This window comes from Pinus tabuliformis, chromosome 5_1 (genome assembly GCF_031772625.1).
Source record: "Pinus tabuliformis cultivar Carrire ecotype Pingquan chromosome 5_1, CPIR1, whole genome shotgun sequence".
In the NCBI taxonomy this organism is placed as follows: Eukaryota; Viridiplantae; Streptophyta; class Pinopsida; order Pinales; family Pinaceae; genus Pinus; species Pinus tabuliformis.
The window spans coordinates 562,675,856-562,683,471 of NC_142305.1; the positions used below are offsets into that span (position 1 = coordinate 562,675,856).

General features: G+C 38.8%; 1 pseudogene; it reads right to left on the reverse strand.

Moving 5' to 3' along the window:
• Window positions 1-3,266: 3,266 nt before the first annotated feature.
• Window positions 3,267-4,519, reverse strand: LOC149166065 (eukaryotic translation initiation factor 4E-1 pseudogene; annotated as a pseudogene).
• Window positions 4,520-7,616: the final 3,097 nt, after the last annotated feature.

The window sequence follows — 7,616 nt, forward strand, 5'->3', positions numbered from 1 at the left end:
GATTTTGAAGAATTCGGGTAGTGGACAACACACTGAAAGGATGGCGAGGATAATATGTAGTCTGACAAGTGTAATCGTTGGTAAAAGAGAAGAAGGAAAATTACAAGAGCTTCATGCTGGCTTGTCATTTGGGTGTAAGGTACAGGAGTAGTCGAGGTGAATATACTACTTGCCACATGCCGTGCTGTGTCCAGAGCCGATTCTAATAGTTGATTAACACTCAGCACATGTACATTAGCAATATATCCTCCCTTCTCAACCGCTTTAAGAAAACATGATAATGCTTTCGCATGGTCACGGGGAACCTCCTTCAAACCAAAGTAGTAGAATACACCAAGTTTATACATTGCCACTGCATTCCCTTTATGGGCCTTTGCATCACTCTGCTCATCATCAAAATTTAGTATATGAACCTTCTGCTGAAGACTCGAGCAAATCCCCAATTTCGTAGCGCGCTACGAAACCGCCTAAACATGTAGCGCTGCGAAACTGCTAAAAGAATCTATGCGCTGCAGGAACAGTTTGTCCTTAAGCTAGTCTGAGCAATTTTGACAACAAAATTTTCAATGATAACAGTGGCTCCACTTGGGATAGTGTGCTCCTGCAGTACACTAAGAACATGCAGACCCAGTGCCTTATCCATTATGACAAACAGAAATTTGCTTGACAAGCATGACTGTAGGAGAAAGAAAGCTACATCTACTGAAAAATGCTCAGTTGACCTTGAGCTTATTTGCGTTTACCTACCTACCTACCCTAACAATTTCAACCTCTTTCTGCTCAATCAATATGAAATTTCCAATGTAGCCAATCCTCTGTTTTATCTGATATTTGAGTTTTTTGACTGCATCGGAGTTCAGAGCCACAACGATATTGTGATGACCACTGCCACTGAAATTTCCTCTGATCTTCATAGGAAAACTGAAACGCTGGAGAGTAAAACTGTTCCATATAGTCAGCTATAGGATCCCAGAATACATGATCAGCTTGATGGTTTTTGTAATTTTCTGGTTGTGAAAGCTGATCTTCGACAACTGTGCACAGTTCCTCAACCGTGAAAGAGAAAGGAACCAGCATTCTTTCCTTGTGTTCTGCCATAGAAAACTTCTGAAAATAATGATCATGATTATGAAAACTATATGCTTTAATTTGACCTTCTAAACCTTCAATTTCTTTCTCAATGTCCTCAGCAACTTTATCCAAAAATCCCATCTTATCCTCTGCTTTACAGTCAAAGGACTTTAGATACGAGGACAAGGACAAAGAAAAATTTTCACCTATTTCTTCATTAATATGATCATCATTCCATTGTTTGAAACCCTCAACTGAAGGAGAATTTGCCACCACCTCTGACCTATCTATCCATTCCTCCAAAAACATAAGCCATAAGTCTTGAAATGACTTAATGAATTTGATAGGAAAGCTTTCAACCCATTGTTTACATTTCCCTTGAAGTGAATCATAAAATAACATAATGCAAACATCCTCATGTTTAACTCTAAGAAGCTCAGCAAAATGACAGAAATCTGAGATATGCTTCAAAGTTAAACTCAAATCTTCTCCATTAAATTTGGGACCATTCCTTAGAAAATATGCATCCTTGGGAAAATGATTTGGGAAACCATGAATTCCTGAAAAATCTATGCATGCATACCTTGAACTAAGAATGGTAGCTTCTGGGTCCTTCATAACTCCAGTGGAATCACCATGAACCTATGAATTTCGAATTCTTCAACAATGGAGTCGCCAAGGTAGATTTGCAGCCTCAAAAACCTTCTGATCTCCTGCTACCTTCAGAAGTTCAGCTTCATAATTTCGGGAATGAGTAATCTTCAGACTCCCGGCAGACGCACCAAAATGTTATCACAAAATCTTGTACTGATGGCTGCTAATCAGTTAGACTCTATGTAACTATTTCAGACCAAACTCTTGACTAAGGATTAGCCTCCCTAGCCTGAGAGGGCTCTCTCAAACAAACTATTGATTATGATTAACACTAAGAGGGCTAACTCTTGAAATGAAAACTTAATAAACATGCTGGTTGGACAGACAACATAAGATTTCTTCCATTGGGCTCATGGAGTCAAACACCATTTCAGTAAACCATAAAACTACTCATTCATGGAAGTCATGGCATGTAATGTTTAAACACTCAAAACATTTCTCAAATGAACCTCAACTCATAAATACACACAGGAAGTCTGAGTAGCTAGGTGAATTCAGAGTGATTGTGTATCTATAAAGCTGTAAAACATAAAGGGTAAGACAAAGCCACATACATCTTGAGCATCTGAACAAAGTATGAATCCTGAGAAGAAAAAAGTAGTCTTTTATATTACTGTAACAAGTCTTTACATAAGCCAATATAAACTCTGTTTTTTCAAAAACATCCAACCCTTTTTACATTCGTCTTTCAGCTCTATATAGAATGCTTACTCTACCTGATTCGAGCTCCCTCCTCCAGCGTGAGGGGAGCTCAATAATTACCTATGATGACACCTACTAACTTTTAACTAACTAATAATTACAGCTGACCACTAATTGACAGCGCTGGAATCCTAAAGCAAATAAGATCCTAATTCTACATCATGCTAGACATAGCATTTATTACAATCAAGATTCGTTCTCTGCCAAGTGGATTACTACAGCGGTAACTTTGATGGTTTTAATTACAATGAACTTCATTCTTTGACATCTGCTCTCTTTTTGGCGGTGGCTGTGATGAACCTTTAATGCTCCATGTTTGTCTTCAATGACATATCTTTCTGTTACCCTGAAATATAGGCCCCTGTTTGTCGGTCTTTGATGTGCTTCACCATATTCGAATCCAAAGAAGCGTGCCTTTTATCTTTGATTACTCAAAATAGCACAGGCTGCCACGTCTTCGATGTGCTGGCCATTTTTCCATGTGTGAAGACAACACCTTTCAGAAAGATTCGCTGATTTGTCAATCATAATTGATTGGCTCAACTGAAACATGCAGCTACAGCAGTTTCGTAGCGCGCTACGAAACTGCTGTGTAATTTCATCATACACAGTCTCATCACTTCTCTGCATTCTTGCTATCTTCTCCTTGCAGTTGATGGACTTACAACAGATAAATGACGAATAACAGCTGCTCCTAACAACACTGAAGTCACCACTGTATAGCTAATGCCATGATCAAGATACCAATAATGTACTCTAAAGCATATTAAGAAAACTCTGTATATTTCAGCCACAAACAAGACAACAATTCGACTTTTGAGAAGCTCAAAGCCAAATAATCATGCTTCAATACCAACTTCAATACCATCCACATAAGCAACCTTATAAGACCTCCGGACATACTCATCTACCTCTAGGCCTGCTCCATGAAAAACTAATCCATAGCATGTGTGTCTCTGTCCATTTTCAAGAGTCCTTCATCAAAAGTCTTTAGATGTTTGATGTGTACATTTGTACCATCTTTGCTATAAACTTCAGGAAAGGACCTGCCGAAGCATGTTATAGACAAGGCAGTAGAAGCTGTGAAGTTGGATTTAGTTGCATAAAATAATGCAACAGATAAAAGGTCTTTGATTACCAACATGGCATCCTTCAAATCACTGATATTATATTTATCTGCAGAGCCAACCTGAGTGTGTAAAAACTCATTAGGAGTAAGAGATCCATATAAATATAGCTCACAACAGCCTAGGTATTGAGTCTTCCTCCAGTTCAGGGTTTAGTGCCCATTGCATGTAAGAATAATCGCCCAGGAAGAGGTAAAAGGCCTTCAATTTCGAATGTATATCCAATCCCTGTATTTCAGTAAACAGAGTATTTCAGAGAAAACCCTTGCATTTCCAATGTTCATTTGTGCAGCTTTATTTGCAGCATTCTTGGTCCACATGGCAATCTTATCTTGTCGAGCATGCACATTGACCAAGTGTGCAGCCAGAAAGTATCGACAACAGGCTTTCCTTTCAAGGTGGTAACAGTCCACTTCCCTCCATTTGCACATTTAGGGTCTTCCCATTTTGGCTCAATTCCAGCTTTGAAGCAATGAAAATCTGAACCAGCCATCAACTTACTCGGCTGAATTATATTGTTAAAAACACACCAGAAGTCCTCGACTGTATTGAAGGTGTAAACAGGTCGCAAGGAACTACCCCAGGTGGCCCGCTTAGACTTCCCATTTGGATTATCAAACCAGAAAGTCCATGAATGCTCGAGTGGGTGTGTATTTGCAGGTTCTATAGGCCTTTCAATAGCCTCTACTGACTCCACAATTTCCCCTTCTTCCGCTTCTCCGCTTTCTTGATGTAACTTTGATGGATCACCAGTCTCCGCTTCCCCCATTCTTCTTCTGCTGCGATCACAACGAACAAAGAAATCGAATGCAGTGAAGAAAACTTCCAAACGAAGTGCCGGAAAGAATTCCAACTGATGCACAAAACAGTGATTCAAGCCTGTGAACGCTCTAGAGTCTCGGTTGAGCCCTAGTTTCTTGATCTCTTCTGTGAAGTCTGTTTTCAATTCTAGTTGGATTTTGAAGAATTCGGGTAGCGGACAACACACTGAAAGGATGGCGAGGATAATATGTAGTCTGACAAGTGTAATCGTTGGTAAAAGAGAAGAAGGAAAATTACAAGAGCTTCACGCTGGCTTGTCATTTGGGTGTAAGGTACAAGAGTAGTCGAGGTGAATATACTACTTGCCACATGTCGTGCTGTGTCCAGAGCCGATTCTAATAGTTGATTAACACTCAGCACATGTACATTAGCAATATATCCTCCCTTCTCAACCGCTTTAAGAAAACATGATAATGCTTTCGCATGGTCACGGGGAACCTCCTTCAAACCAAAGTAGTAGAATACACCAAGTTTATACATTGCCACTGCATTCCCTTTCTGGGCCTTTGCATCACTCTGCTCATCATCAAAATTTAGTATATGAACCTTCTGCTGAAGACTCGAGCAAATCCCCAATTTCGTAGCGCGCTACGAAACCGCCTAAACATGTAGCGCTGCGAAACTGCTAAAAGAATCTATGCGCTGCAGGAACAGTTTGTCCTTAAGCTAGTCTGAGCAATTTTGACAATAAAATTTTCAATGATAACAGTACGAACAAAGAAAGAATTCACGATAGGTATGAGAAGACCACCTTTGTATTAGAGTTCTTTAAGCTAAAAACAATTTCCAACAAAAAATAATCACCAACCCAGAGTTTGCATAAGCAACATTAGCGTCAAGAAAAACATGTGAAGAAGATAACAATCCTCTTGTATGGAAACTCATTGACCAAAACTCTGCGCCAAAGTCCTATTTTATGAGATTCATTTTGTCTAATCTGGTAAATCAATCGCTTAATCCTGCTAGCATAATGGAAGATATTGGAGATCAATGTCTGCATAAAAATATAAAAAGGAATTATTTTTATAGTCATGGAATGAACAGAGAAAGAAGTCATGATAGGTATGAGAAGGCCACCTTTGTATTGGATTTCGTTAAGCTAAAAACAATTTCTAACAAAAAATAATCATCAACCCGTAGTTTGTATAAGCAACATTAGCATCGGGAAAAAATTGTGAAGAAGATAATAGTTTTCTTGTATGGCAACTCATTGACCAAAACTATGCGCCAAAGTCCAATTTTATGAGATTCAATTTGTCTGATTTGGTAACTAGAAATGTTAGCAAGGTGTAGGAGAGCTATATTGCCCACAAACATAAGGAGACCAATGTTTTCTACAATGATTCTACTCACATGCATGGGTGGCCTAATCCTTTTGTAGGCTCCAAATATCGTTGAAATCATCACCCAACCTGCGCATTGCTCCATGGCCCTTTTGTTTTTATCAAACGCAACAAACCGTAAGATACCATGAATTGAAAAGCTATTGTATATAGTTGTCAGCTTGTCACTCCTATGTGGCACTACAAAAATATGCATTGAATTCCTAGACCAAAAATTGTGAAGATTGATAGCTTTCATACCCAACAGAATTTCTTTCTTATCAGATAATTTCCCTCTGTTCATATTAAATATAAAGTTAAATATATGTCCATCTAACCCACATAGTATCATCACCAATGGGATTTATATCACACTGAATGACCAAGTTTTTCTCCAATTTCCATACAGAAAATATTACCCCTTCTGTGACCAAAAGAACCTGAAGAACATTGTGACTACAATTATAGAAAATCTAGTGGGTACTATAAAATATGACCAAATCTCCTTTTTCCTAGTACCTTTGTTGATGTGTGCTCATGACTGTGGACTATAAGAGAAAACCCTCTTTAAATGCTTCAAAATAGGGAAACTTGACCTTATGCTTGACTTTCCTCTAAAATACAAAAGTTCGTTATAAGATCTATATTTACATATCTTTCCAAAACTTCTATATGTGAGCTTGAAACGACTAGCTACTGATGCAATTTAATAAGTTATAAAGAACCATAGCTCGACCTTATGTACACAAATCCGCTATCTAAATAAGAAGGTGTTGAAACAACAGATGTTTTTCCTAGAAGTTCTAGCTCGAAACTAGTAACCCTTTCCTCTTGACATATGATAGGAAATTGAAAATCCCTGAGATCACCTAGAAGTATCGACCAATTGAGGAAGCCCTGAAATCACCTAGAAGTATCGAGCAATTGAGGAAGCCATTAAATCACTTGGAAGGTATAAAAAACCATCTGCAAAACATAAGCATTAGCGATAATTATAGAATTGGGTTTTGCATGCTCTAAAATAACAAATAGTCTCCTCACTATGAATCTCTAAAAGTAACAGCCAGAAGTTTGGCTTTCACACGAGTACACAGTAGATTATTCATTCAAATTTGTTAAAATTGGCAACCAGGGAAAAACTTCATGTGGGTCATCTTATTCATGGCTAATAATATTTTTATTAGATTCCTCTCGTCGAGAGGTGTAGGATTGATATAAAGATCATCCAATTCCGATAAGTATTCATGGAGATATGAATTTATTTTGATTATGGAATTATTATCAAGCCGACCTACAACTCATGTAGGCTCAGAAGCCCAACAGTCACATCTATTCACCCACCAACGTTGTGTATAAATATAAGAGGACTTTTCCTCATTTGGACTCACTCATCTCATCACATCTCTCTCTCTCTACTGCGCAGATATGAGTCTCTTCTCTACTGCGCTGAAATGGGTCTCTCCCTCTCACACATGTGAAGCCGGAAGCTGTTGAATTTGAAGCTGCAACTGTAGAAGTAAAGATTGACTTGCATGGCCTAGAAGATCTCCTCTTTGGAACTACGCTGTAGGTTCATCTGAACTTCCTTCGAAAGCCACAACTTTTGGTGGTCGAATGAAGTCAATCCGACAAACGGTTTGCAAGATATCGACTGCCCTAGTTTGAAGCCGGAAACTGCTGAAACTGAAGCTGCAACTGCAGAAGTAAAGATTGACTTGCGTGGCCTAGAAGATCTCCTATTTGGAATTGCGCTGTAGGTTCATCTGAACCTCCTTCGAAAGCCGCAACTTTTGGTGGTGGAATGAAGTCAATCCGACGAACGGTTTGCAAGATATCGACTGCCCTAGTTTGAAGCCGGAAACTGCTGAAACTGAAGTTGCAACTGCAGAAGTAAAGATTGACTTGCTTCGCCTAGAAG